Source organism: Ambystoma mexicanum, chromosome 1p (assembly GCF_040938575.1).
Source record: "Ambystoma mexicanum isolate Mex_15411 chromosome 1p, UKY_AmexF1_1, whole genome shotgun sequence".
Taxonomy (NCBI): domain Eukaryota; kingdom Metazoa; phylum Chordata; class Amphibia; order Caudata; family Ambystomatidae; genus Ambystoma; species Ambystoma mexicanum.
The window spans coordinates 237,601,787-237,628,781 of record NC_090921.1 but is presented as its reverse complement, the minus strand read 5'-3'; the positions used below and the strand labels follow the sequence as shown (position 1 = coordinate 237,628,781).

Sequence of the window (26,995 nt, the reverse complement as noted above, 5' to 3'; positions counted from 1 at the left end):
TCAGTTTAAGGCGATAGTTCCGGGCTATGTTTGACTCCAGAGTTGAATCTGTCATCCCGCATTTCCTCAGCAAATCAAGCTACCCATCTCAAGTCTCATGAGCTGAGGACGGCAAAGTCCCTGTGGGCTTAGGACAGTCAAAGAAACCCCTGGGCTGCATGCTAAGCCCCTTTTCGGCTTCACTTTCCGAATCCTGCCCTAGCTTGCGATTAGTTTTTTTCTCACTTCTTGCCCCCATCTCCCACCTTGCCTCATGGTCTCCCCTCCTCTGCGCACCTGACAGTTTGCCTGCCCTTCCACTGCCTGTCTCCAGACTTTCCAAGGAGAAAAGGCAAAGCACTAAAGCGGGCCGGGCAACGGGTCAAGTTCCGCTTTCGGCGACTAGCAGGGAGGTAGCGTGGCCGAGCGGTCTAAGGCGCTGGATTAAGGCTCCAGTCTCTTCGGAGGCGTGGGTTCAAATCCCACCGCTGCCACTTTTCCTGGCCTTGCATTTTAAAGAAGAACGTAACGTTGACCTCTTCCTTCATTAGTGCCACCTCTGTCGCAATGAGCAAGCGGATGGTATGCCACACCCTGCAGGAAAAAGGTTTCGCTTCTGACGTCTTGCTTTTCTGGACATCCAGTCTCAAGTTTCCCATCTGGAACGGCGCTCCCTGCTGCTTTGTGAAGGCTTGCTGCAAGAGCCTTCGAAACCCAGGAGCTCTTGCGTTGAGCTGTGACGCGTCCTGGGAAGACCTCCCGTTGCAGCGGAATGAGCCCCACTTCCAGGGCGTGCTGGTAGCAAATTTCCCACAGCCCACAGGGAGCAAACGATCCCAGGTGTGATGTATCACCAGGAGAGGCTGAGATGAGAGTAGGGGTTCACGCGTGTGCCCGGACCGAGGTTAATGATGGGATTAGAGCTAGGGTTAGATGCAGGGAAAGAGTGAGAGTTATAATTAGGGATAAAGCTAACAGGTGATCATTACTCGTCATGTAACATGATACAAAGGGTCAGAAGAGGAACTGATTCAGGGTTACAATTTGGACTTCGCAGACAACAGGAGCACTAAATGGTGCTGAGGGGGACTCAATAAAGTGGACCGGCCGCCTAATGTAAGCAATTGTGCACAAATATTGTACGATGACTAGCGTTGCCGGTGCTTTTTTCTTAAAGAGTCAGTTCTTGGCACCCATTCCCTACTTGACTCAGCCTAATCTTCAAGAATATTTGTCAAGAACTAAAAAAAATCCAGAAACGGTTTAACCTCCCCGTCGGGGAATTGAACCCCGGTCTCCCGCGTGACAGGCGGGGATACTGACCACTATACTAACGAGGAGACGTGAGGGCATGAAATGAACAGCTGCTGATGTCTGCACAGCATCCAGCGACCACCTAGCTGGCCTAGGGGGGTCTCATTTTCCCCCGTCAAACGGCTTGCCCGATCTAAGGCTAATTTCTTTCTTTTTATCGGCACCAGGCTTAAAACTCAGTTTAAGGCGATAGTTCCGGGCTATGTTTGACTCCAGAGTTGAATCTGTCATCCCGCATTTCCTCAGCAAATCAAGCTACCCATCTCAAGTCTCATGAGCTGAGGACGGCAAAGTCCCTGTGGGCTTAGGACAGTCAAAGAAACCCCTGGGCTGCATGCTAAGCCCCTTTTCGGCTTCACTTTCCGAATCCTGCCCTAGCTTGCGATTAGTTTTTTTCTCACTTCTTGCCCCCATCTCCCACCTTGCCTCATGGTCTCCCCTCCTCTGCGCACCTGACAGTTTGCCTGCCCTTCCACTGCCTGTCTCCAGACTTTCCAAGGAGAAAAGGCAAAGCACTAAAGCGGGCCGGGCAACGGGTCAAGTTCCGCTTTCGGCGACTAGCAGGGAGGTAGCGTGGCCGAGCGGTCTAAGGCGCTGGATTAAGGCTCCAGTCTCTTCGGAGGCGTGGGTTCAAATCCCACCGCTGCCACTTTTCCTGGCCTTGCATTTTAAAGAAGAACGTAACGTTGACCTCTTCCTTCATTAGTGCCACCTCTGTCGCAATGAGCAAGCGGATGGTATGCCACACCCTGCAGGAAAAAGGTTTCGCTTCTGACGTCTTGCTTTTCTGGACATCCAGTCTCAAGTTTCCCATCTGGAACGGCGCTCCCTGCTGCTTTGTGAAGGCTTGCTGCAAGAGCCTTCGAAACCCAGGAGCTCTTGCGTTGAGCTGTGACGCGTCCTGGGAAGACCTCCCGTTGCAGCGGAATGAGCCCCACTTCCAGGGCGTGCTGGTAGCAAATTTCCCACAGCCCACAGGGAGCAAACGATCCCAGGTGTGATGTATCACCAGGAGAGGCTGAGATGAGAGTAGGGGTTCACGCGTGTGCCCGGACCGAGGTTAATGATGGGATTAGAGCTAGGGTTAGATGCAGGGAAAGAGTGAGAGTTATAATTAGGGATAAAGCTAACAGGTGATCATTACTCGTCATGTAACATGATACAAAGGGTCAGAAGAGGAACTGATTCAGGGTTACAATTTGGACTTCGCAGACAACAGGAGCACTAAATGGTGCTGAGGGGGACTCAATAAAGTGGACCGGCCGCCTAATGTAAGCAATTGTGCACAAATATTGTACGATGACTAGCGTTGCCGGTGCTTTTTTCTTAAAGAGTCAGTTCTTGGCACCCATTCCCTACTTGACTCAGCCTAATCTTCAAGAATATTTGTCAAGAACTAAAAAAAATCCAGAAACGGTTTAACCTCCCCGTCGGGGAATTGAACCCCGGTCTCCCGCGTGACAGGCGGGGATACTGACCACTATACTAACGAGGAGACGTGAGGGCATGAAATGAACAGCTGCTGATGTCTGCACAGCATCCAGCGACCACCTAGCTGGCCTAGGGGGGTCTCATTTTCCCCCGTCAAACGGCTTGCCCGATCTAAGGCTAATTTCTTTCTTTTTATCGGCACCAGGCTTAAAACTCAGTTTAAGGCGATAGTTCCGGGCTATGTTTGACTCCAGAGTTGAATCTGTCATCCCGCATTTCCTCAGCAAATCAAGCTACCCATCTCAAGTCTCATGAGCTGAGGACGGCAAAGTCCCTGTGGGCTTAGGACAGTCAAAGAAACCCCTGGGCTGCATGCTAAGCCCCTTTTCGGCTTCACTTTCCGAATCCTGCCCTAGCTTGCGATTAGTTTTTTTCTCACTTCTTGCCCCCATCTCCCACCTTGCCTCATGGTCTCCCCTCCTCTGCGCACCTGACAGTTTGCCTGCCCTTCCACTGCCTGTCTCCAGACTTTCCAAGGAGAAAAGGCAAAGCACTAAAGCGGGCCGGGCAACGGGTCAAGTTCCGCTTTCGGCGACTAGCAGGGAGGTAGCGTGGCCGAGCGGTCTAAGGCGCTGGATTAAGGCTCCAGTCTCTTCGGAGGCGTGGGTTCAAATCCCACCGCTGCCACTTTTCCTGGCCTTGCATTTTAAAGAAGAACGTAACGTTGACCTCTTCCTTCATTAGTGCCACCTCTGTCGCAATGAGCAAGCGGATGGTATGCCACACCCTGCAGGAAAAAGGTTTCGCTTCTGACGTCTTGCTTTTCTGGACATCCAGTCTCAAGTTTCCCATCTGGAACGGCGCTCCCTGCTGCTTTGTGAAGGCTTGCTGCAAGAGCCTTCGAAACCCAGGAGCTCTTGCGTTGAGCTGTGACGCGTCCTGGGAAGACCTCCCGTTGCAGCGGAATGAGCCCCACTTCCAGGGCATGCTGGTAGCAAATTTCCCACAGCCCACAGGGAGCAAACGATCCCAGGTGTGATGTATCACCAGGAGAGGCTGAGATGAGAGTAGGGGTTCACGCGTGTGCCCGGACCGAGGTTAATGATGGGATTAGAGCTAGGGTTAGATGCAGGGAAAGAGTGAGAGTTATAATTAGGGATAAAGCTAACAGGTGATCATTACTCGTCATGTAACATGATACAAAGGGTCAGAAGAGGAACTGATTCAGGGTTACAATTTGGACTTCGCAGACAACAGGAGCACTAAATGGTGCTGAGGGGGACTCAATAAAGTGGACCGGCCGCCTAATGTAAGCAATTGTGCACAAATATTGTACGATGACTAGCGTTGCCGGTGCTTTTTTCTTAAAGAGTCAGTTCTTGGCACCCATTCCCTACTTGACTCAGCCTAATCTTCAAGAATATTTGTCAAGAACTAAAAAAAATCCAGAAACGGTTTAACCTCCCCGTCGGGGAATTGAACCCCGGTCTCCCGCGTGACAGGCGGGGATACTGACCACTATACTAACGAGGAGACGTGAGGGCATGAAATGAACAGCTGCTGATGTCTGCACAGCATCCAGCGACCACCTAGCTGGCCTAGGGGGGTCTCATTTTCCCCCGTCAAACGGCTTGCCCGATCTAAGGCTAATTTCTTTCTTTTTATCGGCACCAGGCTTAAAACTCAGTTTAAGGCGATAGTTCCGGGCTATGTTTGACTCCAGAGTTGAATCTGTCATCCCGCATTTCCTCAGCAAATCAAGCTACCCATCTCAAGTCTCATGAGCTGAGGACGGCAAAGTCCCTGTGGGCTTAGGACAGTCAAAGAAACCCCTGGGCTGCATGCTAAGCCCCTTTTCGGCTTCACTTTCCGAATCCTGCCCTAGCTTGCGATTAGTTTTTTTCTCACTTCTTGCCCCCATCTCCCACCTTGCCTCATGGTCTCCCCTCCTCTGCGCACCTGACAGTTTGCCTGCCCTTCCACTGCCTGTCTCCAGACTTTCCAAGGAGAAAAGGCAAAGCACTAAAGCGGGCCGGGCAACGGGTCAAGTTCCGCTTTCTGCGACTAGCAGGGAGGTAGCGTGGCCGAGCGGTCTAAGGCGCTGGATTAAGGCTCCAGTCTCTTCGGAGGCGTGGGTTCAAATCCCACCGCTGCCACTTTTCCTGGCCTTGCATTTTAAAGAAGAACGTAACGTTGACCTCTTCCTTCATTAGTGCCACCTCTGTCGCAATGAGCAAGCGGATGGTATGCCACACCCTGCAGGAAAAAGGTTTCGCTTCTGACGTCTTGCTTTTCTGGACATCCAGTCTCAAGTTTCCCATCTGGAACGGCGCTCCCTGCTGCTTTGTGAAGGCTTGCTGCAAGAGCCTTCGAAACCCAGGAGCTCTTGCGTTGAGCTGTGACGCGTCCTGGGAAGACCTCCCGTTGCAGCGGAATGAGCCCCACTTCCAGGGCGTGCTGGTAGCAAATTTCCCACAGCCCACAGGGAGCAAACGATCCCAGGTGTGATGTATCACCAGGAGAGGCTGAGATGAGAGTAAGGGTTCACGCGTGTGCCCGGACCGAGGTTAATGATGGGATTAGAGCTAGGGTTAGATGCAGGGAAAGAGTGAGAGTTATAATTAGGGATAAAGCTAACAGGTGATCATTACTCGTCATGTAACATGATACAAAGGGTCAGAAGAGGAACTGATTCAGGGTTACAATTTGGACTTCGCAGACAACAGGAGCACTAAATGGTGCTGAGGGGGACTCAATAAAGTGGACCGGCCGCCTAATGTAAGCAATTGTGCACAAATATTGTACGATGACTAGCGTTGCCGGTGCTTTTTTCTTAAAGAGTCAGTTCTTGGCACCCATTCCCTACTTGACTCAGCCTAATCTTCAAGAATATTTGTCAAGAACTAAAAAAAATCCAGAAAAGGTTTAACCTCCCCGTCGGGGAATTGAACCCCGGTCTCCCGCGTGACAGGCGGGGATACTGACCACTATACTAACGAGGAGACGTGAGGGCATGAAATGAACAGCTGCTGATGTCTGCACAGCATCCAGCGACCACCTAGCTGGCCTAGGGGGTCTCATTTTCCCCCGTCAAACGGCTTGCCCGATCTAAGGCTAATTTCTTTCTTTTTATCGGCACCAGGCTTAAAACTCAGTTTAAGGCGATAGTTCCGGGCTATGTTTGACTCCAGAGTTGAATCTGTCATCCCGCATTTCCTCAGCAAATCAAGCTACCCATCTCAAGTCTCATGAGCTGAGGACGGCAAAGTCCCTGTGGGCTTAGGACAGTCAAAGAAACCCCTGGGCTGCATGCTAAGCCCCTTTTCGGCTTCACTTTCCGAATCCTGCCCTAGCTTGCGATTAGTTTTTTTCTTACTTCTTGCCCCCATCTCCCACCTTGCCTCATGGTCTCCCCTCCTCTGCGCACCTGACAGTTTGCCTGCCCTTCCACTGCCTGTCTCCAGACTTTCCAAGGAGAAAAGGCAAAGCACTAAAGCGGGCCGGGCAACGGGTCAAGTTCCGCTTTCGGCGACTAGCAGGGAGGTAGCGTGGCCGAGCGGTCTAAGGCGCTGGATTAAGGCTCCAGTCTCTTCGGAGGCGTGGGTTCAAATCCCACCGCTGCCACTTTTCCTGGCCTTGCATTTTAAAGAAGAACGTAACGTTGACCTCTTCCTTCATTAGTGCCACCTCTGTCGCAATGAGCAAGCGGATGGTATGCCACACCCTGCAGGAAAAAGGTTTCGCTTCTGACGTCTTGCTTTTCTGGACATCCAGTCTCAAGTTTCCCATCTGGAACGGCGCTCCCTGCTGCTTTGTGAAGGCTTGCTGCAAGAGCCTTCGAAACCCAGGAGCTCTTGCGTTGAGCTGTGACGCGTCCTGGGAAGACCTCCCGTTGCAGCGGAATGAGCCCCACTTCCAGGGCGTGCTGGTAGCAAATTTCCCACAGCCCACAGGGAGCAAACGATCCCAGGTGTGATGTATCACCAGGAGAGGCTGAGATGAGAGTAAGGGTTCACGCGTGTGCCCGGACCGAGGTTAATGATGGGATTAGAGCTAGGGTTAGATGCAGGGAAAGAGTGAGAGTTATAATTAGGGATAAAGCTAACAGGTGATCATTACTCGTCATGTAACATGATACAAAGGGTCAGAAGAGGAACTGATTCAGGGTTACAATTTGGACTTCGCAGACAACAGGAGCACTAAATGGTGCTGAGGGGGACTCAATAAAGTGGACCGGCCGCCTAATGTAAGCAATTGTGCACAAATATTGTACGATGACTAGCGTTGCCGGTGCTTTTTTCTTAAAGAGTCAGTTCTTGGCACCCATTCCCTACTTGACTCAGCCTAATCTTCAAGAATATTTGTCAAGAACTAAAAAAAATCCAGAAAAGGTTTAACCTCCCCGTCGGGGAATTGAACCCCGGTCTCCCGCGTGACAGGCGGGGACACTGACCACTATACTAACGAGGAGACGTGAGGGCATGAAATGAACAGCTGCTGATGTCTGCACAGCATCCAGCGACCACCTAGCTGGCCTAGGGGGTCTCATTTTCCCCCGTCAAACGGCTTGCCCGATCTAAGGCTAATTTCTTTCTTTTTATCGGCACCAGGCTTAAAACTCAGTTTAAGGCGATAGTTCCGGGCTATGTTTGACTCCAGAGTTGAATCTGTCATCCCGCATTTCCTCAGCAAATCAAGCTACCCATCTCAAGTCTCATGAGCTGAGGACGGCAAAGTCCCTGTGGGCTTAGGACAGTCAAAGAAACCCCTGGGCTGCATGCTAAGCCCCTTTTCGGCTTCACTTTCCGAATCCTGCCCTAGCTTGCGATTAGTTTTTTTCTCACTTCTTGCCCCCATCTCCCACCTTGCCTCATGGTCTCCCCTCCTCTGCGCACCTGACAGTTTGCCTGCCCTTCCACTGCCTGTCTCCAGACTTTCCAAGGAGAAAAGGCAAAGCACTAAAGCGGGCCGGGCAACGGGTCAAGTTCCGCTTTCGGCGACTAGCAGGGAGGTAGCGTGGCCGAGCGGTCTAAGGCGCTGGATTAAGGCTCCAGTCTCTTCGGAGGCGTGGGTTCAAATCCCACCGCTGCCACTTTTCCTGGCCTTGCATTTTAAAGAAGAACGTAACGTTGACCTCTTCCTTCATTAGTGCCACCTCTGTCGCAATGAGCAAGCGGATGGTATGCCACACCCTGCAGGAAAAAGGTTTCGCTTCTGACGTCTTGCTTTTCTGGACATCCAGTCTCAAGTTTCCCATCTGGAACGGCGCTCCCTGCTGCTTTGTGAAGGCTTGCTGCAAGAGCCTTCGAAACCCAGGAGCTCTTGCGTTGAGCTGTGACGCGTCCTGGGAAGACCTCCCGTTGCAGCGGAATGAGCCCCACTTCCAGGGCGTGCTGGTAGCAAATTTCCCACAGCCCACAGGGAGCAAACGATCCCAGGTGTGATGTATCACCAGGAGAGGCTGAGATGAGAGTAAGGGTTCACGCGTGTGCCCGGACCGAGGTTAATGATGGGATTAGAGCTAGGGTTAGATGCAGGGAAAGAGTGAGAGTTATAATTAGGGATAAAGCTAACAGGTGATCATTACTCGTCATGTAACATGATACAAAGGGTCAGAAGAGGAACTGATTCAGGGTTACAATTTGGACTTCGCAGACAACAGGAGCACTAAATGGTGCTGAGGGGGACTCAATAAAGTGGACCGGCCGCCTAATGTAAGCAATTGTGCACAAATATTGTACGATGACTAGCGTTGCCGGTGCTTTTTTCTTAAAGAGTCAGTTCTTGGCACCCATTCCCTACTTGACTCAGCCTAATCTTCAAGAATATTTGTCAAGAACTAAAAAAAATCCAGAAAAGGTTTAACCTCCCCGTCGGGGAATTGAACCCCGGTCTCCCGCGTGACAGGCGGGGATACTGACCACTATACTAACGAGGAGACGTGAGGGCATGAAATGAACAGCTGCTGATGTCTGCACAGCATCCAGCGACCACCTAGCTGGCCTAGGGGGTCTCATTTTCCCCCGTCAAACGGCTTGCCCGATCTAAGGCTAATTTCTTTCTTTTTATCGGCACCAGGCTTAAAACTCAGTTTAAGGCGATAGTTCCGGGCTATGTTTGACTCCAGAGTTGAATCTGTCATCCCGCATTTCCTCAGCAAATCAAGCTACCCATCTCAAGTCTCATGAGCTGAGGACGGCAAAGTCCCTGTGGGCTTAGGACAGTCAAAGAAACCCCTGGGCTGCATGCTAAGCCCCTTTTCGGCTTCACTTTCCGAATCCTGCCCTAGCTTGCGATTAGTTTTTTTCTCACTTCTTGCCCCCATCTCCCACCTTGCCTCATGGTCTCCCCTCCTCTGCGCACCTGACAGTTTGCCTGCCCTTCCACTGCCTGTCTCCAGACTTTCCAAGGAGAAAAGGCAAAGCACTAAAGCGGGCCGGGCAACGGGTCAAGTTCCGCTTTCGGCGACTAGCAGGGAGGTAGCGTGGCCGAGCAGTCTAAGGCGCTGGATTAAGGCTCCAGTCTCTTCGGAGGCGTGGGTTCAAATCCCACCGCTGCCACTTTTCCTGGCCTTGCATTTTAAAGAAGAACGTAACGTTGACCTCTTCCTTCATTAGTGCCACCTCTGTCGCAATGAGCAAGCGGATGGTATGCCACACCCTGCAGGAAAAAGGTTTCGCTTCTGACGTCTTGCTTTTCTGGACATCCAGTCTCAAGTTTCCCATCTGGAACGGCGCTCCCTGCTGCTTTGTGAAGGCTTGCTGCAAGAGCCTTCGAAACCCAGGAGCTCTTGCGTTGAGCTGTGACGCGTCCTGGGAAGACCTCCCGTTGCAGCGGAATGAGCCCCACTTCCAGGGCGTGCTGGTAGCAAATTTCCCACAGCCCACAGGGAGCAAACGATCCCAGGTGTGATGTATCACCAGGAGAGGCTCAGATGAGAGTAAGGGTTCACGCGTGTGCCCGGACCGAGGTTAATGATGGGATTAGAGCTAGGGTTAGTTGCAGGGAAAGAGTGAGAGTTATAATTAGGGATAAAGCTAACAGGTGATCATTACTCGTCATGTAACATGATACAAAGGGTCAGAAGAGGAACTGATTCAGGGTTACAATTTGGACTTCGCAGACAACAGGAGCACTAAATGGTGCTGAGGGGGACTCAATAAAGTGGACCGGCCGCCTAATGTAAGCAATTGTGCACAAATATTGTACGATGACTAGCGTTGCCGGTGCTTTTTTCTTAAAGAGTCAGTTCTTGGCACCCATTCCCTACTTGACTCAGCCTAATCTTCAAGAATATTTGTCAAGAACTAAAAAAAATCCAGAAAAGGTTTAACCTCCCCGTCGGGGAATTGAACCCCGGTCTCCCGCGTGACAGGCGGGGATACTGACCACTATACTAACGAGGAGACGTGAGGGCATGAAATGAACAGCTGCTGATGTCTGCACAGCATCCAGCGACCACCTAGCTGGCCTAGGGGGTCTCATTTTCCCCCGTCAAACGGCTTGCCCGATCTAAGGCTAATTTCTTTCTTTTTATCGGCACCAGGCTTAAAACTCAGTTTAAGGCGATAGTTCCGGGCTATGTTTGACTCCAGAGTTGAATCTGTCATCCCGCATTTCCTCAGCAAATCAAGCTACCCATCTCAAGTCTCATGAGCTGAGGACGGCAAAGTCCCTGTGGGCTTAGGACAGTCAAAGAAACCCCTGGGCTGCATGCTAAGCCCCTTTTCGGCTTCACTTTCCGAATCCTGCCCTAGCTTGCGATTAGTTTTTTTCTTACTTCTTGCCCCCATCTCCCACCTTGCCTCATGGTCTCCCCTCCTCTGCGCACCTGACAGTTTGCCTGCCCTTCCACTGCCTGTCTCCAGACTTTCCAAGGAGAAAAGGCAAAGCACTAAAGCGGGCCGGGCAACGGGTCAAGTTCCGCTTTCGGCGACTAGCAGGGAGGTAGCGTGGCCGAGCGGTCTAAGGCGCTGGATTAAGGCTCCAGTCTCTTCGGAGGCGTGGGTTCAAATCCCACCGCTGCCACTTTTCCTGGCCTTGCATTTTAAAGAAGAACGTAACGTTGACCTCTTCCTTCATTAGTGCCACCTCTGTCGCAATGAGCAAGCGGATGGTATGCCACACCCTGCAGGAAAAAGGTTTCGCTTCTGACGTCTTGCTTTTCTGGACATCCAGTCTCAAGTTTCCCATCTGGAACGGCGCTCCCTGCTGCTTTGTGAAGGCTTGCTGCAAAAGCCTTCGAAACCCAGGAGCTCTTGCGTTGAGCTGTGACGCGTCCTGGGAAGACCTCCCGTTGCAGCGGAATGAGCCCCACTTCCAGGGCGTGCTGGTAGCAAATTTCCCACAGCCCACAGGGAGCAAACGATCCCAGGTGTGATGTATCACCAGGAGAGGCTGAGATGAGAGTAAGGGTTCACGCGTGTGCCCGGACCGAGGTTAATGATGGGATTAGAGCTAGGGTTAGATGCAGGGAAAGAGTGAGAGTTATAATTAGGGATAAAGCTAACAGGTGATCATTACTCGTCATGTAACATGATACAAAGGGTCAGAAGAGGAACTGATTCAGGGTTACAATTTGGACTTCGCAGACAACAGGAGCACTAAATGGTGCTGAGGGGGACTCAATAAAGTGGACCGGCCGCCTAATGTAAGCAATTGTGCACAAATATTGTACGATGACTAGCGTTGCCGGTGCTTTTTTCTTAAAGAGTCAGTTCTTGGCACCCATTCCCTACTTGACTCAGCCTAATCTTCAAGAATATTTGTCAAGAACTAAAAAAAATCCAGAAAAGGTTTAACCTCCCCGTCGGGGAATTGAACCCCGGTCTCCCGCGTGACAGGCGGGGACACTGACCACTATACTAACGAGGAGACGTGAGGGCATGAAATGAACAGCTGCTGATGTCTGCACAGCATCCAGCGACCACCTAGCTGGCCTAGGGGGTCTCATTTTCCCCCGTCAAACGGCTTGCCCGATCTAAGGCTAATTTCTTTCTTTTTATCGGCACCAGGCTTAAAACTCAGTTTAAGGCGATAGTTCCGGGCTATGTTTGACTCCAGAGTTGAATCTGTCATCCCGCATTTCCTCAGCAAATCAAGCTACCCATCTCAAGTCTCATGAGCTGAGGACGGCAAAGTCCCTGTGGGCTTAGGACAGTCAAAGAAACCCCTGGGCTGCATGCTAAGCCCCTTTTCGGCTTCACTTTCCGAATCCTGCCCTAGCTTGCGATTAGTTTTTTTCTCACTTCTTGCCCCCATCTCCCACCTTGCCTCATGGTCTCCCCTCCTCTGCGCACCTGACAGTTTGCCTGCCCTTCCACTGCCTGTCTCCAGACTTTCCAAGGAGAAAAGGCAAAGCACTAAAGCGGGCCGGGCAACGGGTCAAGTTCCGCTTTCGGCGACTAGCAGGGAGGTAGCGTGGCCGAGCGGTCTAAGGCGCTGGATTAAGGCTCCAGTCTCTTCGGAGGCGTGGGTTCAAATCCCACCGCTGCCACTTTTCCTGGCCTTGCATTTTAAAGAAGAACGTAACGTTGACCTCTTCCTTCATTAGTGCCACCTCTGTCGCAATGAGCAAGCGGATGGTATGCCACACCCTGCAGGAAAAAGGTTTCGCTTCTGACGTCTTGCTTTTCTGGACATCCAGTCTCAAGTTTCCCATCTGGAACGGCGCTCCCTGCTGCTTTGTGAAGGCTTGCTGCAAGAGCCTTCGAAACCCAGGAGCTCTTGCGTTGAGCTGTGACGCGTCCTGGGAAGACCTCCCGTTGCAGCGGAATGAGCCCCACTTCCAGGGCGTGCTGGTAGCAAATTTCCCACAGCCCACAGGGAGCAAACGATCCCAGGTGTGATGTATCACCAGGAGAGGCTGAGATGAGAGTAGGGGTTCACGCGTGTGCCCGGACCGAGGTTAATGATGGGATTAGAGCTAGGGTTAGATGCAGGGAAAGAGTGAGAGTTATAATTAGGGATAAAGCTAACAGGTGATCATTACTCGTCATGTAACATGATACAAAGGGTCAGAAGAGGAACTGATTCAGGGTTACAATTTGGACTTCGCAGACAACAGGAGCACTAAATGGTGCTGAGGGGGACTCAATAAAGTGGACCGGCCGCCTAATGTAAGCAATTGTGCACAAATATTGTACGATGACTAGCGTTGCCGGTGCTTTTTTCTTAAAGAGTCAGTTCTTGGCACCCATTCCCTACTTGACTCAGCCTAATCTTCAAGAATATTTGTCAAGAACTAAAAAAAATCCAGAAACGGTTTAACCTCCCCGTCGGGGAATTGAACCCCGGTCTCCCGCGTGACAGGCGGGGATACTGACCACTATACTAACGAGGAGACGTGAGGGCATGAAATGAACAGCTGCTGATGTCTGCACAGCATCCAGCGACCACCTAGCTGGCCTAGGGGGGTCTCATTTTCCCCCGTCAAACGGCTTGCCCGATCTAAGGCTAATTTCTTTCTTTTTATCGGCACCAGGCTTAAAACTCAGTTTAAGGCGATAGTTCCGGGCTATGTTTGACTCCAGAGTTGAATCTGTCATCCCGCATTTCCTCAGCAAATCAAGCTACCCATCTCAAGTCTCATGAGCTGAGGACGGCAAAGTCCCTGTGGGCTTAGGACAGTCAAAGAAACCCCTGGGCTGCATGCTAAGCCCCTTTTCGGCTTCACTTTCCGAATCCTGCCCTAGCTTGCGATTAGTTTTTTTCTCACTTCTTGCCCCCATCTCCCACCTTGCCTCATGGTCTCCCCTCCTCTGCGCACCTGACAGTTTGCCTGCCCTTCCACTGCCTGTCTCCAGACTTTCCAAGGAGAAAAGGCAAAGCACTAAAGCGGGCCGGGCAACGGGTCAAGTTCCGCTTTCGGCGACTAGCAGGGAGGTAGCGTGGCCGAGCGGTCTAAGGCGCTGGATTAAGGCTCCAGTCTCTTCGGAGGCGTGGGTTCAAATCCCACCGCTGCCACTTTTCCTGGCCTTGCATTTTAAAGAAGAACGTAACGTTGACCTCTTCCTTCATTAGTGCCACCTCTGTCGCAATGAGCAAGCGGATGGTATGCCACACCCTGCAGGAAAAAGGTTTCGCTTCTGACGTCTTGCTTTTCTGGACATCCAGTCTCAAGTTTCCCATCTGGAACGGCGCTCCCTGCTGCTTTGTGAAGGCTTGCTGCAAGAGCCTTCGAAACCCAGGAGCTCTTGCGTTGAGCTGTGACGCGTCCTGGGAAGACCTCCCGTTGCAGCGGAATGAGCCCCACTTCCAGGGCGTGCTGGTAGCAAATTTCCCACAGCCCACAGGGAGCAAACGATCCCAGGTGTGATGTATCACCAGGAGAGGCTGAGATGAGAGTAGGGGTTCACGCGTGTGCCCGGACCGAGGTTAATGATGGGATTAGAGCTAGGGTTAGATGCAGGGAAAGAGTGAGAGTTATAATTAGGGATAAAGCTAACAGGTGATCATTACTCGTCATGTAACATGATACAAAGGGTCAGAAGAGGAACTGATTCAGGGTTACAATTTGGACTTCGCAGACAACAGGAGCACTAAATGGTGCTGAGGGGGACTCAATAAAGTGGACCGGCCGCCTAATGTAAGCAATTGTGCACAAATATTGTACGATGACTAGCGTTGCCGGTGCTTTTTTCTTAAAGAGTCAGTTCTTGGCACCCATTCCCTACTTGACTCAGCCTAATCTTCAAGAATATTTGTCAAGAACTAAAAAAAATCCAGAAACGGTTTAACCTCCCCGTCGGGGAATTGAACCCCGGTCTCCCGCGTGACAGGCGGGGATACTGACCACTATACTAACGAGGAGACGTGAGGGCATGAAATGAACAGCTGCTGATGTCTGCACAGCATCCAGCGACCACCTAGCTGGCCTAGGGGGGTCTCATTTTCCCCCGTCAAACGGCTTGCCCGATCTAAGGCTAATTTCTTTCTTTTTATCGGCACCAGGCTTAAAACTCAGTTTAAGGCGATAGTTCCGGGCTATGTTTGACTCCAGAGTTGAATCTGTCATCCCGCATTTCCTCAGCAAATCAAGCTACCCATCTCAAGTCTCATGAGCTGAGGACGGCAAAGTCCCTGTGGGCTTAGGACAGTCAAAGAAACCCCTGGGCTGCATGCTAAGCCCCTTTTCGGCTTCACTTTCCGAATCCTGCCCTAGCTTGCGATTAGTTTTTTTCTCACTTCTTGCCCCCATCTCCCACCTTGCCTCATGGTCTCCCCTCCTCTGCGCACCTGACAGTTTGCCTGCCCTTCCACTGCCTGTCTCCAGACTTTCCAAGGAGAAAAGGCAAAGCACTAAAGCGGGCCGGGCAACGGGTCAAGTTCCGCTTTCGGCGACTAGCAGGGAGGTAGCGTGGCCGAGCGGTCTAAGGCGCTGGATTAAGGCTCCAGTCTCTTCGGAGGCGTGGGTTCAAATCCCACCGCTGCCACTTTTCCTGGCCTTGCATTTTAAAGAAGAACGTAACGTTGACCTCTTCCTTCATTAGTGCCACCTCTGTCGCAATGAGCAAGCGGATGGTATGCCACACCCTGCAGGAAAAAGGTTTCGCTTCTGACGTCTTGCTTTTCTGGACATCCAGTCTCAAGTTTCCCATCTGGAACGGCGCTCCCTGCTGCTTTGTGAAGGCTTGCTGCAAGAGCCTTCGAAACCCAGGAGCTCTTGCGTTGAGCTGTGACGCGTCCTGGGAAGACCTCCCGTTGCAGCGGAATGAGCCCCACTTCCAGGGCGTGCTGGTAGCAAATTTCCCACAGCCCACAGGGAGCAAACGATCCCAGGTGTGATGTATCACCAGGAGAGGCTGAGATGAGAGTAGGGGTTCACGCGTGTGCCCGGACCGAGGTTAATGATGGGATTAGAGCTAGGGTTAGATGCAGGGAAAGAGTGAGAGTTATAATTAGGGATAAAGCTAACAGGTGATCATTACTCGTCATGTAACATGATACAAAGGGTCAGAAGAGGAACTGATTCAGGGTTACAATTTGGACTTCGCAGACAACAGGAGCACTAAATGGTGCTGAGGGGGACTCAATAAAGTGGACCGGCCGCCTAATGTAAGCAATTGTGCACAAATATTGTACGATGACTAGCGTTGCCGGTGCTTTTTTCTTAAAGAGTCAGTTCTTGGCACCCATTCCCTACTTGACTCAGCCTAATCTTCAAGAATATTTGTCAAGAACTAAAAAAAATCCAGAAACGGTTTAACCTCCCCGTCGGGGAATTGAACCCCGGTCTCCCGCGTGACAGGCGGGGATACTGACCACTATACTAACGAGGAGACGTGAGGGCATGAAATGAACAGCTGCTGATGTCTGCACAGCATCCAGCGACCACCTAGCTGGCCTAGGGGGGTCTCATTTTCCCCCGTCAAACGGCTTGCCCGATCTAAGGCTAATTTCTTTCTTTTTATCGGCACCAGGCTTAAAACTCAGTTTAAGGCGATAGTTCCGGGCTATGTTTGACTCCAGAGTTGAATCTGTCATCCCGCATTTCCTCAGCAAATCAAGCTACCCATCTCAAGTCTCATGAGCTGAGGACGGCAAAGTCCCTGTGGGCTTAGGACAGTCAAAGAAACCCCTGGGCTGCATGCTAAGCCCCTTTTCGGCTTCACTTTCCGAATCCTGCCCTAGCTTGCGATTAGTTTTTTTCTCACTTCTTGCCCCCATCTCCCACCTTGCCTCATGGTCTCCCCTCCTCTGCGCACCTGACAGTTTGCCTGCCCTTCCACTGCCTGTCTCCAGACTTTCCAAGGAGAAAAGGCAAAGCACTAAAGCGGGCCGGGCAACGGGTCAAGTTCCGCTTTCAGCGACTAGCAGGGAGGTAGCGTGGCCGAGCGGTCTAAGGCGCTGGATTAAGGCTCCAGTCTCTTCGGAGGCGTGGGTTCAAATCCCACCGCTGCCACTTTTCCTGGCCTTGCATTTTAAAGAAGAACGTAACGTTGACCTCTTCCTTCATTAGTGCCACCTCTGTCGCAATGAGCAAGCGGATGGTATGCCACACCCTGCAGGAAAAAGGTTTCGCTTCTGACGTCTTGCTTTTCTGGACATCCAGTCTCAAGTTTCCCATCTGGAACGGCGCTCCCTGCTGCTTTGTGAAGGCTTGCTGCAAGAGCCTTCGAAACCCAGGAGCTCTTGCGTTGAGCTGTGACGCGTCCTGGGAAGACCTCCCGTTGCAGCGGAATGAGCCCCACTTCCAGGGCGTGCTGGTAGCAAATTTCCCACAGCCCACAGGGAGCAAACGATCCCAGGTGTGATGTATCACCAGGAGAGGCTGAGATGAGAGTAAGGGTTCACGCGTGTGCCCGGACCGAGGTTAATGATGGGATTAGAGCTAGGGTTAGATGCAGGGAAAGAGTGAGAGTTATAATTAGGGATAAAGCTAACAGGTGATCATTACTCGTCATGTAACATGATACAAAGGGTCAGAAGAGGAACTGATTCAGGGTTACAATTTGGACTTCGCAGACAACAGGAGCACTAAATGGTGCTGAGGGGGACTCAATAAAGTGGACCGGCCGCCTAATGTAAGCAATTGTGCACAAATATTGTACGATGACTAGCGTTGCCGGTGCTTTTTTCTTAAAGAGTCAGTTCTTGGCACCCATTCCCTACTTGACTCAGCCTAATCTTCAAGAATATTTGTCAAGAACTAAAAAAAATCCAGAAACGGTTTAACCTCCCCGTCGGGGAATTGAACCCCGGTCTCCCGCGTGACAGGCGGGGATACTGACCACTATACTAACGAGGAGACGTGAGGGCATGAAATGAACAGCTGCTGATGTCTGCACAGCATCCAGCGACCACCTAGCTGGCCTAGGGGGGTCTCATTTTCCCCCGTCAAACGGCTTGCCCGATCTAAGGCTAATTTCTTTCTTTTTATCGGCACCAGGCTTAAAACTCAGTTTAAGGCGATAGTTCCGGGCTATGTTTGACTCCAGAGTTGAATCTGTCATCCCGCATTTCCTCAGCAAATCAAGCTACCCATCTCAAGTCTCATGAGCTGAGGACGGCAAAGTCCCTGTGGGCTTAGGACAGTCAAAGAAACCCCTGGGCTGCATGCTAAGCCCCTTTTCGGCTTCACTTTCCGAATCCTGCCCTAGCTTGCGATTAGTTTTTTTCTCACTTCTTGCCCCCATCTCCCACCTTGCCTCATGGTCTCCCCTCCTCTGCGCACCTGACAGTTTGCCTGCCCTTCCACTGCCTGTCTCCAGACTTTCCAAGGAGAAAAGGCAAAGCACTAAAGCGGGCCGGGCAACGGGTCAAGTTCCGCTTTCGACGACTAGCAGGGAGGTAGCGTGGCCGAGCGGTCTAAGGCGCTGGATTAAGGCTCCAGTCTCTTCGGAGGCGTGGGTTCATATCCCACCGCTGCCACTTTTCCTGGCCTTGCATTTTAAAGAAGAACGTAACGTTGACCTCTTCCTTCATTAGTGCCACCTCTGTCGCAATGAGCAAGCGGATGGTATGCCACACCCTGCAGGAAAAAGGTTTCGCTTCTGACGTCTTGCTTTTCTGGACATCCAGTCTCAAGTTTCCCATCTGGAACGGCGCTCCCTGCTGCTTTGTGAAGGCTTGCTGCAAGAGCCTTCGAAACCCAGGAGCTCTTGCGTTGAGCTGTGACGCGTCCTGGGAAGACCTCCCGTTGCAGCGGAATGAGCCCCACTTCCAGGGCGTGCTGGTAGCAAATTTCCCACAGCCCACAGGGAGCAAACGATCCCAGGTGTGATGTATCACCAGGAGAGGCTGAGATGAGAGTAGGGGTTCACGCGTGTGCCCGGACCGAGGTTAATGATGGGATTAGAGCTAGGGTTAGATGCAGGGAAAGAGTGAGAGTTATAATTAGGGATAAAGCTAACAGGTGATCATTACTCGTCATGTAACATGATACAAAGGGTCAGAAGAGGAACTGATTCAGGGTTACAATTTGGACTTCGCAGACAACAGGAGCACTAAATGGTGCTGAGGGGGACTCAATAAAGTGGACCGGCCGCCTAATGTAAGCAATTGTGCACAAATATTGTACGATGACTAGCGTTGCCGGTGCTTTTTTCTTAAAGAGTCAGTTCTTGGCACCCATTCCCTACTTGACTCAGCCTAATCTTCAAGAATATTTGTCAAGAACTAAAAAAAATCCAGAAACGGTTTAACCTCCCCGTCGGGGAATTGAACCCCGGTCTCCCGCGTGACAGGCGGGGATACTGACCACTATACTAACGAGGAGACGTGAGGGCATGAAATGAACAGCTGCTGATGTCTGCACAGCATCCAGCGACCACCTAGCTGGCCTAGGGGGGTCTCATTTTCCCCCGTCAAACGGCTTGCCCGATCTAAGGCTAATTTCTTTCTTTTTATCGGCACCAGGCTTAAAACTCAGTTTAAGGCGATAGTTCCGGGCTATGTTTGACTCCAGAGTTGAATCTGTCATCCCGCATTTCCTCAGCAAATCAAGCTACCCATCTCAAGTCTCATGAGCTGAGGACGGCAAAGTCCCTGTGGGCTTAGGACAGTCAAAGAAACCCCTGGGCTGCATGCTAAGCCCCTTTTCGGCTTCACTTTCCGAATCCTGCCCTAGCTTGCGATTAGTTTTTTTCTCACTTCTTGCCCCCATCTCCCACCTTGCCTCATGGTCTCCCCTCCTCTGCGCACCTGACAGTTTGCCTGCCCTTCCACTGCCTGTCTCCAGACTTTCCAAGGAGAAAAGGCAAAGCACTAAAGCGGGCCGGGCAACGGGTCAAGTTCCGCTTTCTGCGACTAGCAGGGAGGTAGCGTGGCCGAGCGGTCTAAGGCGCTGGATTAAGGCTCCAGTCTCTTCGGAGGCGTGGGTTCAAATCCCACCGCTGCCACTTTTCCTGGCCTTGCATTTTAAAGAAGAACGTAACGTTGACCTCTTCCTTCATTAGTGCCACCTCTGTCGCAATGAGCAAGCGGATGGTATGCCACACCCTGCAGGAAAAAGGTTTCGCTTCTGACGTCTTGCTTTTCTGGACATCCAGTCTCAAGTTTCCCATCTGGAACGGCGCTCCCTGCTGCTTTGTGAAGGCTTGCTGCAAGAGCCTTCGAAACCCAGGAGCTCTTGCGTTGAGCTGTGACGCGTCCTGGGAAGACCTCCCGTTGCAGCGGAATGAGCCCCACTTCCAGGGCGTGCTGGTAGCAAATTTCCCACAGCCCACAGGGAGCAAACGATCCCAGGTGTGATGTATCACCAGGAGAGGCTGAGATGAGAGTAAGGGTTCACGCGTGTGCCCGGACCGAGGTTAATGATGGGATTAGAGCTAGGGTTAGATGCAGGGAAAGAGTGAGAGTTATAATTAGGGATAAAGCTAACAGGTGATCATTACTCGTCATGTAACATGATACAAAGGGTCAGAAGAGGAACTGATTCAGGGTTACAATTTGGACTTCGCAGACAACAGGAGCACTAAATGGTGCTGAGGGGGACTCAATAAAGTGGACCGGCCGCCTAATGTAAGCAATTGTGCACAAATATTGTACGATGACTAGCGTTGCCGGTGCTTTTTTCTTAAAGAGTCAGTTCTTGGCACCCATTCCCTACTTGACTCAGCCTAATCTTCAAGAATATTTGTCAAGAACTAAAAAAAATCCAGAAAAGGTTTAACCTCCCCGTCGGGGAATTGAACCCCGGTCTCCCGCGGGGATACTGACCACTATACTAACGAGGAGACGTGAGGGCAGGAAATGAACAGCTGCTGATGTCTGCACAGCATCCAGCGACCACCTAGCTGGCCTAGGGGGTCTCATTTTCCCCCGTCAAACGGCTTGCCCGATCTAAGGCTAATTTCTTTCTTTTTATCGGCACCAGGCTTAAAACTCAGTTTAAGGCGATAGTTCCGGGCTATGTTTGACTCCAGAGTTGAATCTGTCATCCCGCATTTCCTCAGCAAATCAAGCTACCCATCTCAAGTCTCATGAGCTGAGGACGGCAAAGTCCCTGTGGGCTTAGGACAGTCAAAGAAACCCCTGGGCTGCATGCTAAGCCCCTTTTCGGCTTCACTTTCCGAATCCTGCCCTAGCTTGCGATTAGTTTTTTTCTCACTTCTTGCCCCCATCTCCCACCTTGCCTCATGGTCTCCCTTCCTCTGCGCACCTGACAGTTTGCCTGCCCTTCCACTGCCTGTCTCCAGACTTTCCAAGGAGAAAAGGCAAAGCACTAAAGCGGGCCGGGCAACGGGTCAAGTTCCGCTTTCGGCGACTAGCAGGGAGGTAGCGTGGCCGAGCGGTCTAAGGCGCTGGATTAAGGCTCCAGTCTCTTCGGAGGCGTGGGTTCAAATCCCACCGCTGCCACTTTTCCTGGCCTTGCATTTTAAAGAAGAACGTAACGTTGACCTCTTCCTTCATTAGTGCCACCTCTGTCGCAATGAGCAAGCGGATGGTATGCCACACCCTGCAGGAAAAAGGTTTCGCTTCTGACGTCTTGCTTTTCTGGACATCCAGTCTCAAGTTTCCCATCTGGAACGGCGCTCCCTGCTGCTTTGTGAAGGCTTGCTGCAAGAGCCTTCGAAACCCAGGAGCTCTTGCGTTGAGCTGTGACGCGTCCTGGGAAGACCTCCCGTTGCAGCGGAATGAGCCCCACTTCCAGGGCGTGCTGGTAGCAAATTTCCCACAGCCCACAGGGAGCAAACGATCCCAGGTGTGATGTATCACCAGGAGAGGCTGAGATGAGAGTAAGGGTTCACGCGTGTGCCCGGACCGAGGTTAATGATGGGATTAGAGCTAGGGTTAGATGCAGGGAAAGAGTGAGAGTTATAATTAGGGATAAAGCTAACAGGTGATCATTACTCGTCATGTAACATGATACAAAGGGTCAGAAGAGGAACTGATTCAGGGTTACAATTTGGACTTCGCAGACAACAGGAGCACTAAATGGTGCTGAGGGGGACTCAATAAAGTGGACCGGCCGCCTAATGTAAGCAATTGTGCACAAATATTGTACGATGACTAGCGTTGCCGGTGCTTTTTTCTTAAAGAGTCAGTTCTTGGCACCCATTCCCTACTTGACTCAGCCTAATCTTCAAGAATATTTGTCAAGAACTAAAAAAAATCCAGAAAAGGTTTAACCTCCCCGTCGTCTCCCGCGTGACAGGCGGGGATACTGACCACTATACTAACGAGGAGACGTGAGGGCATGAAATGAACAGCTGCTGATGTCTGCACAGCATCCAGCGACCACCTAGCTGGCCTAGGGGGGTCTCATTTTCCCCCGTCAAACGGCTTGCCCGATCTAAGGCTAATTTCTTTCTTTTTATCGGCACCAGGCTTAAAACTCAGTTTAAGGCGATAGTTCCGGGCTATGTTTGACTCCAGAGTTGAATCTGTCATCCCGCATTTCCTCAGCAAATCAAGCTACCCATCTCAAGTCTCATGAGCTGAGGACGGCAAAGTCCCTGTGGGCTTAGGACAGTCAAAGAAACCCCTGGGCTGCATGCTAAGCCCCTTTTCGGCTTCACTTTCCGAATCCTGCCCTAGCTTGCGATTAGTTTTTTTCTCACTTCTTGCCCCCATCTCCCACCTTGCCTCATGGTCTCCCCTCCTCTGCGCACCTGACAGTTTGCCTGCCCTTCCACTGCCTGTCTCCAGACTTTCCAAGGAGAAAAGGCAAAGCACTAAAGCGGGCCGGGCAACGGGTCAAGTTCCGCTTTCGGCGACTAGCAAGGAGGTAGCGTGGCCGAGCGGTCTAAGGCGCTGGATTAAGGCTCCAGTCTCTTCGGAGGCGTGGGTTCAAATCCCACCGCTGCCACTTTTCCTGGCCTTGCATTTTAAAGAAGAACGTAACGTTGACCTCTTCCTTCATTAGTGCCACCTCTGTCGCAATGAGCAAGCGGATGGTATGCCACACCCTGCAGGAAAAAGGTTTCGCTTCTGACGTCTTGCTTTTCTGGACATCCAGTCTCAAGTTTCCCATCTGGAACGGCGCTCCCTGCTGCTTTGTGAAGGCTTGCTGCAAGAGCCTTCGAAACCCAGGAGCTCTTGCGTTGAGCTGTGACGCGTCCTGGGAAGACCTCCCGTTGCAGCGGAATGAGCCCCACTTCCAGGGCGTGCTGGTAGCAAATTTCCCACAGCCCACAGGGAGCAAACGATCCCAGGTGTGATGTATCACCAGGAGAGGCTGAGATGAGAGTAGGGGTTCACGCGTGTGCCCGGACCGAGGTTAATGATGGGATTAGAGCTAGGGTTAGATGCAGGGAAAGAGTGAGAGTTATAATTAGGGATAAAGCTAACAGGTGATCATTACTCGTCATGTAACATGATACAAAGGGTCAGAAGAGGAACTGATTCAGGGTTACAATTTGGACTTCGCAGACAACAGGAGCACTAAATGGTGCTGAGGGGGACTCAATAAAGTGGACCGGCCGCCTAATGTAAGCAATTGTGCACAAATATTGTACGATGACTAGCGTTGCCGGTGCTTTTTTCTTAAAGAGTCAGTTCTTGGCACCCATTCCCTACTTGACTCAGCCTAATCTTCAAGAATATTTGTCAAGAACTAAAAAAAATCCAGAAAAGGTTTAACCTCCCCGTCGGGGAATTGAACCCCGGTCTCCCGCGTGACAGGCGGGGATACTGACCACTATACTAACGAGGAGACGTGAGGGCATGAAATGAACAGCTGCTGATGTCTGCACAGCATCCAGCGACCACCTAGCTGGCCTAGGGGGTCTCATTTTCCCCCGTCAAACGGCTTGCCCGATCTAAGGCTAATTTCTTTCTTTTTATCGGCACCAGGCTTAAAACTCAGTTTAAGGCGATAGTTCCGGGCTATGTTTGACTCCAGAGTTGAATCTGTCATCCCGCATTTCCTCAGCAAATCAAGCTACCCATCTCAAGTCTCATGAGCTGAGGACGGCAAAGTCCCTGTGGGCTTAGGACAGTCAAAGAAACCCCTGGGCTGCATGCTAAGCCCCTTTTCGGCTTCACTTTCCGAATCCTGCCCTAGCTTGCGATTAGTTTTTTTCTCACTTCTTGCCCCCATCTCCCACCTTGCCTCATGGTCTCCCCTCCTCTGCGCACCTGACAGTTTGCCTGCCCTTCCACTGCCTGTCTCCAGACTTTCCAAGGAGAAAAGGCAAAGCACTAAAGCGGGCCGGGCAACGGTTCAAGTTCCGCTTTCGGCAACTAGCAGGGAGGTAGCGTGGCCGAGCGGTCTAAGGCGCTGGATTAAGGCTCCAGTCTCTTCGGAGGCGTGGGTTCAAATCCCACCGCTGCCACTTTTCCTGGCCTTGCATTTTAAAGAAGAACGTAACGTTGACCTCTTCCTTCATTAGTGCCACCTCTGTCGCAATGAGCAAGCGGATGGTATGCCACACCCTGCAGGAAAAAGGTTTCGCTTCTGACGTCTTGCTTTTCTGGACATCCAGTCTCAAGTTTCCCATCTGGAACGGCGCTCCCTGCTGCTTTGTGAAGGCTTGCTGCAAGAGCCTTCGAAACCCAGGAGCTCTTGCGTTGAGCTGTGACGCGTCCTGGGAAGACCTCCCGTTGCAGCGGAATGAGCCCCACTTCCAGGGCGTGCTGGTAGCAAATTTCCCACAGCCCACAGGGAGCAAACGATCCCAGGTGTGATGTATCACCAGGAGAGGCTGAGATGAGAGTAGGGGTTCACGCGTGTGCCCGGACCGAGGTTAATGATGGGATTAGAGCTAGGGTTAGATGCAGGGAAAGAGTGAGAGTTATAATTAGGGATAAAGCTAACAGGTGATCATTACTCGTCATGTAACATGATACAAAGGGTCAGAAGAGGAACTGATTCAGGGTTACAATTTGGACTTCGCAGACAACAGGAGCACTAAATGGTGCTGAGGGGGACTCAATAAAGTGGACCGGCCGCCTAATGTAAGCAATTGTGCACAAATATTGTACGATGACTAGCGTTGCCGGTGCTTTTTTCTTAAAGAGTCAGTTCTTGGCACCCATTCCCTACTTGACTCAGCCTAATCTTCAAGAATATTTGTCAAGAACTAAAAAAAATCCAGAAACGGTTTAACCTCCCCGTCGGGGAATTGAACCCCGGTCTCCCGCGTGACAGGCGGGAATACTGACCACTATACTAACGAGGAGACGTGAGGGCATGAAATGAACAGCTGCTGATGTCTGCACAGCATCCAGCGACCACCTAGCTGGCCTAGGGGGGTCTCATTTTCCCCCGTCAAACGGCTTGCCCGATCTAAGGCTAATTTCTTTCTTTTTATCGGCACCAGGCTTAAAACTCAGTTTAAGGCGATAGTTCCGGGCTATGTTTGACTCCAGAGTTGAATCTGTCATCCCGCATTTCCTCAGCAAATCAAGCTACCCATCTCAAGTCTCATGAGCTGAGGACGGCAAAGTCCCTGTGGGCTTAGGACAGTCAAAGAAACCCCTGGGCTGCATGCTAAGCCCCTTTTCGGCTTCACTTTCCGAATCCTGCCCTAGCTTGCGATTAGTTTTTTTCTCACTTCTTGCCCCCATCTCCCACCTTGCCTCATGGTCTCCCCTCCTCTGCGCACCTGACAGTTTGCCTGCCCTTCCACTGCCTGTCTCCAGACTTTCCAAGGAGAAAAGGCAAAGCACTAAAGCGGGCCGGGCAACGGTTCAAGTTCCGCTTTCGGCAACTAGCAGGGAGGTAGCGTGGCCGAGCGGTCTAAGGCGCTGGATTAAGGCTCCAGTCTCTTCGGAGGCGTGGGTTCAAATCCCACCGCTGCCACTTTTCCTGGCCTTGCATTTTAAAGAAGAACGTAACGTTGACCTCTTCCTTCATTAGTGCCACCTCTGTCGCAATGAGCAAGCGGATGGTATGCCACACCCTGCAGGAAAAAGGTTTCGCTTCTGACGTCTTGCTTTTCTGGACATCCAGTCTCAAGTTTCCCATCTGGAACGGCGCTCCCTGCTGCTTTGTGAAGGCTTGCTGCAAGAGCCTTCGAAACCCAGGAGCTCTTGCGTTGAGCTGTGACGCGTCCTGGGAAGACCTCCCGTTGCAGCGGAATGAGCCCCACTTCCAGGGCGTGCTGGTAGCAAATTTCCCACAGCCCACAGGGAGCAAACGATCCCAGGTGTGATGTATCACCAGGAGAGGCTGAGATGAGAGTAGGGGTTCACGCGTGTGCCCGGACCGAGGTTAATGATGGGATTAGAGCTAGGGTTAGATGCAGGGAAAGAGTGAGAGTTATAATTAGGGATAAAGCTAACAGGTGATCATTACTCGTCATGTAACATGATACAAAGGGTCAGAAGAGGAACTGATTCAGGGTTACAATTTGGACTTCGCAGACAACAGGAGCACTAAATGGTGCTGAGGGGGACTCAATAAAGTGGACCGGCCGCCTAATGTAAGCAATTGTGCACAAATATTGTACGATGACTAGCGTTGCCGGTGCTTTTTTCTTAAAGAGTCAGTTCTTGGCACCCATTCCCTACTTGACTCAGCCTAATCTTCAAGAATATTTGTCAAGAACTAAAAAAAATCCAGAAATGGTTTAACCTCCCCGTCGGGGAATTGAACCCCGGTCTCCCGCGTGACAGGCGGGGATACTGACCACTATACTAACGAGGAGACGTGAGGGCATGAAATGAACAGCTGCTGATGTCTGCACAGCATCCAGCGACCACCTAGCTGGCCTAGGGGGGTCTCATTTTCCCCCGTCAAACGGCTTGCCCGATCTAAGGCTAATTTCTTTCTTTTTATCGGCACCAGGCTTAAAACTCAGTTTAAGGCGATAGTTCCGGGCTATGTTTGACTCCAGAGTTGAATCTGTCATCCCGCATTTCCTCAGCAAATCAAGCTACCCATCTCAAGTCTCATGAGCTGAGGACGGCAAAGTCCCTGTGGGCTTAGGACAGTCAAAGAAACCCCTGGGCTGCATGCTAAGCCCCTTTTCGGCTTCACTTTCCGAATCCTGCCCTAGCTTGCGATTAGTTTTTTTCTCACTTCTTGCCCCCATCTCCCACCTTGCCTCATGGTCTCCCCTCCTCTGCGCACCTGACAGTTTGCCTGCCCTTCCACTGCCTGTCTCCAGACTTTCCAAGGAGAAAAGGCAAAGCACTAAAGCGGGCCGGGCAACGGGTCAAGTTCCGCTTTCGGCGACTAGCAGGGAGGTAGCGTGGCCGAGCGGTCTAAGGCGCTGGATTAAGGCTCCAGTCTCTTCGGAGGCGTGGGTTCAAATCCCACCGCTGCCACTTTTCCTGGCCTTGCATTTTAAAGAAGAACGTAACGTTGACCTCTTCCTTCATTAGTGCCACCTCTGTCGCAATGAGCAAGCGGATGGTATGCCACACCCTGCAGGAAAAA

The 26,995-nt window shown here is 51.5% G+C and overlaps 14 non-coding genes across 14 annotated transcripts; all 14 read right to left on the bottom strand.

The window, feature by feature from the left end:
- Nucleotides 1-1,247: 1,247 nt before the first annotated feature.
- TRNAD-GUC (transfer RNA aspartic acid (anticodon GUC)) lies at nt 1,248-1,319 on the bottom strand. Its single transcript has one exon. It is a non-coding gene; the product is annotated as a tRNA-Asp (tRNA).
- Nucleotides 1,320-2,716: 1,397 nt separating this feature from the next.
- Nucleotides 2,717-2,788, bottom strand: TRNAD-GUC (transfer RNA aspartic acid (anticodon GUC)). Its single transcript has one exon. It is a non-coding gene; the product is annotated as a tRNA-Asp (tRNA).
- A 1,397-nt stretch (nt 2,789-4,185) lies between these two features.
- On the bottom strand, nt 4,186-4,257 carry TRNAD-GUC (transfer RNA aspartic acid (anticodon GUC)). The gene has a single exon. It is a non-coding gene; the product is annotated as a tRNA-Asp (tRNA).
- A 1,397-nt stretch (nt 4,258-5,654) lies between these two features.
- TRNAD-GUC (transfer RNA aspartic acid (anticodon GUC)) lies at nt 5,655-5,726 on the bottom strand. The gene has a single exon. It is a non-coding gene; the product is annotated as a tRNA-Asp (tRNA).
- A 2,864-nt stretch (nt 5,727-8,590) lies between these two features.
- On the bottom strand, nt 8,591-8,662 carry TRNAD-GUC (transfer RNA aspartic acid (anticodon GUC)). Its single transcript has one exon. It is a non-coding gene; the product is annotated as a tRNA-Asp (tRNA).
- Nucleotides 8,663-10,058: 1,396 nt separating this feature from the next.
- TRNAD-GUC (transfer RNA aspartic acid (anticodon GUC)) lies at nt 10,059-10,130 on the bottom strand. Its single transcript has one exon. It is a non-coding gene; the product is annotated as a tRNA-Asp (tRNA).
- A 2,864-nt stretch (nt 10,131-12,994) lies between these two features.
- TRNAD-GUC (transfer RNA aspartic acid (anticodon GUC)) lies at nt 12,995-13,066 on the bottom strand. Its single transcript has one exon. It is a non-coding gene; the product is annotated as a tRNA-Asp (tRNA).
- Nucleotides 13,067-14,463: 1,397 nt separating this feature from the next.
- TRNAD-GUC (transfer RNA aspartic acid (anticodon GUC)) lies at nt 14,464-14,535 on the bottom strand. Its single transcript has one exon. It is a non-coding gene; the product is annotated as a tRNA-Asp (tRNA).
- Nucleotides 14,536-15,932: 1,397 nt separating this feature from the next.
- Nucleotides 15,933-16,004, bottom strand: TRNAD-GUC (transfer RNA aspartic acid (anticodon GUC)). The gene has a single exon. It is a non-coding gene; the product is annotated as a tRNA-Asp (tRNA).
- Nucleotides 16,005-17,401: 1,397 nt separating this feature from the next.
- Nucleotides 17,402-17,473, bottom strand: TRNAD-GUC (transfer RNA aspartic acid (anticodon GUC)). Its single transcript has one exon. It is a non-coding gene; the product is annotated as a tRNA-Asp (tRNA).
- Nucleotides 17,474-18,870: 1,397 nt separating this feature from the next.
- TRNAD-GUC (transfer RNA aspartic acid (anticodon GUC)) lies at nt 18,871-18,942 on the bottom strand. Its single transcript has one exon. It is a non-coding gene; the product is annotated as a tRNA-Asp (tRNA).
- A 4,309-nt stretch (nt 18,943-23,251) lies between these two features.
- TRNAD-GUC (transfer RNA aspartic acid (anticodon GUC)) lies at nt 23,252-23,323 on the bottom strand. Its single transcript has one exon. It is a non-coding gene; the product is annotated as a tRNA-Asp (tRNA).
- Nucleotides 23,324-24,719: 1,396 nt separating this feature from the next.
- On the bottom strand, nt 24,720-24,791 carry TRNAD-GUC (transfer RNA aspartic acid (anticodon GUC)). Its single transcript has one exon. It is a non-coding gene; the product is annotated as a tRNA-Asp (tRNA).
- A 1,397-nt stretch (nt 24,792-26,188) lies between these two features.
- TRNAD-GUC (transfer RNA aspartic acid (anticodon GUC)) lies at nt 26,189-26,260 on the bottom strand. Its single transcript has one exon. It is a non-coding gene; the product is annotated as a tRNA-Asp (tRNA).
- Nucleotides 26,261-26,995: the final 735 nt, after the last annotated feature.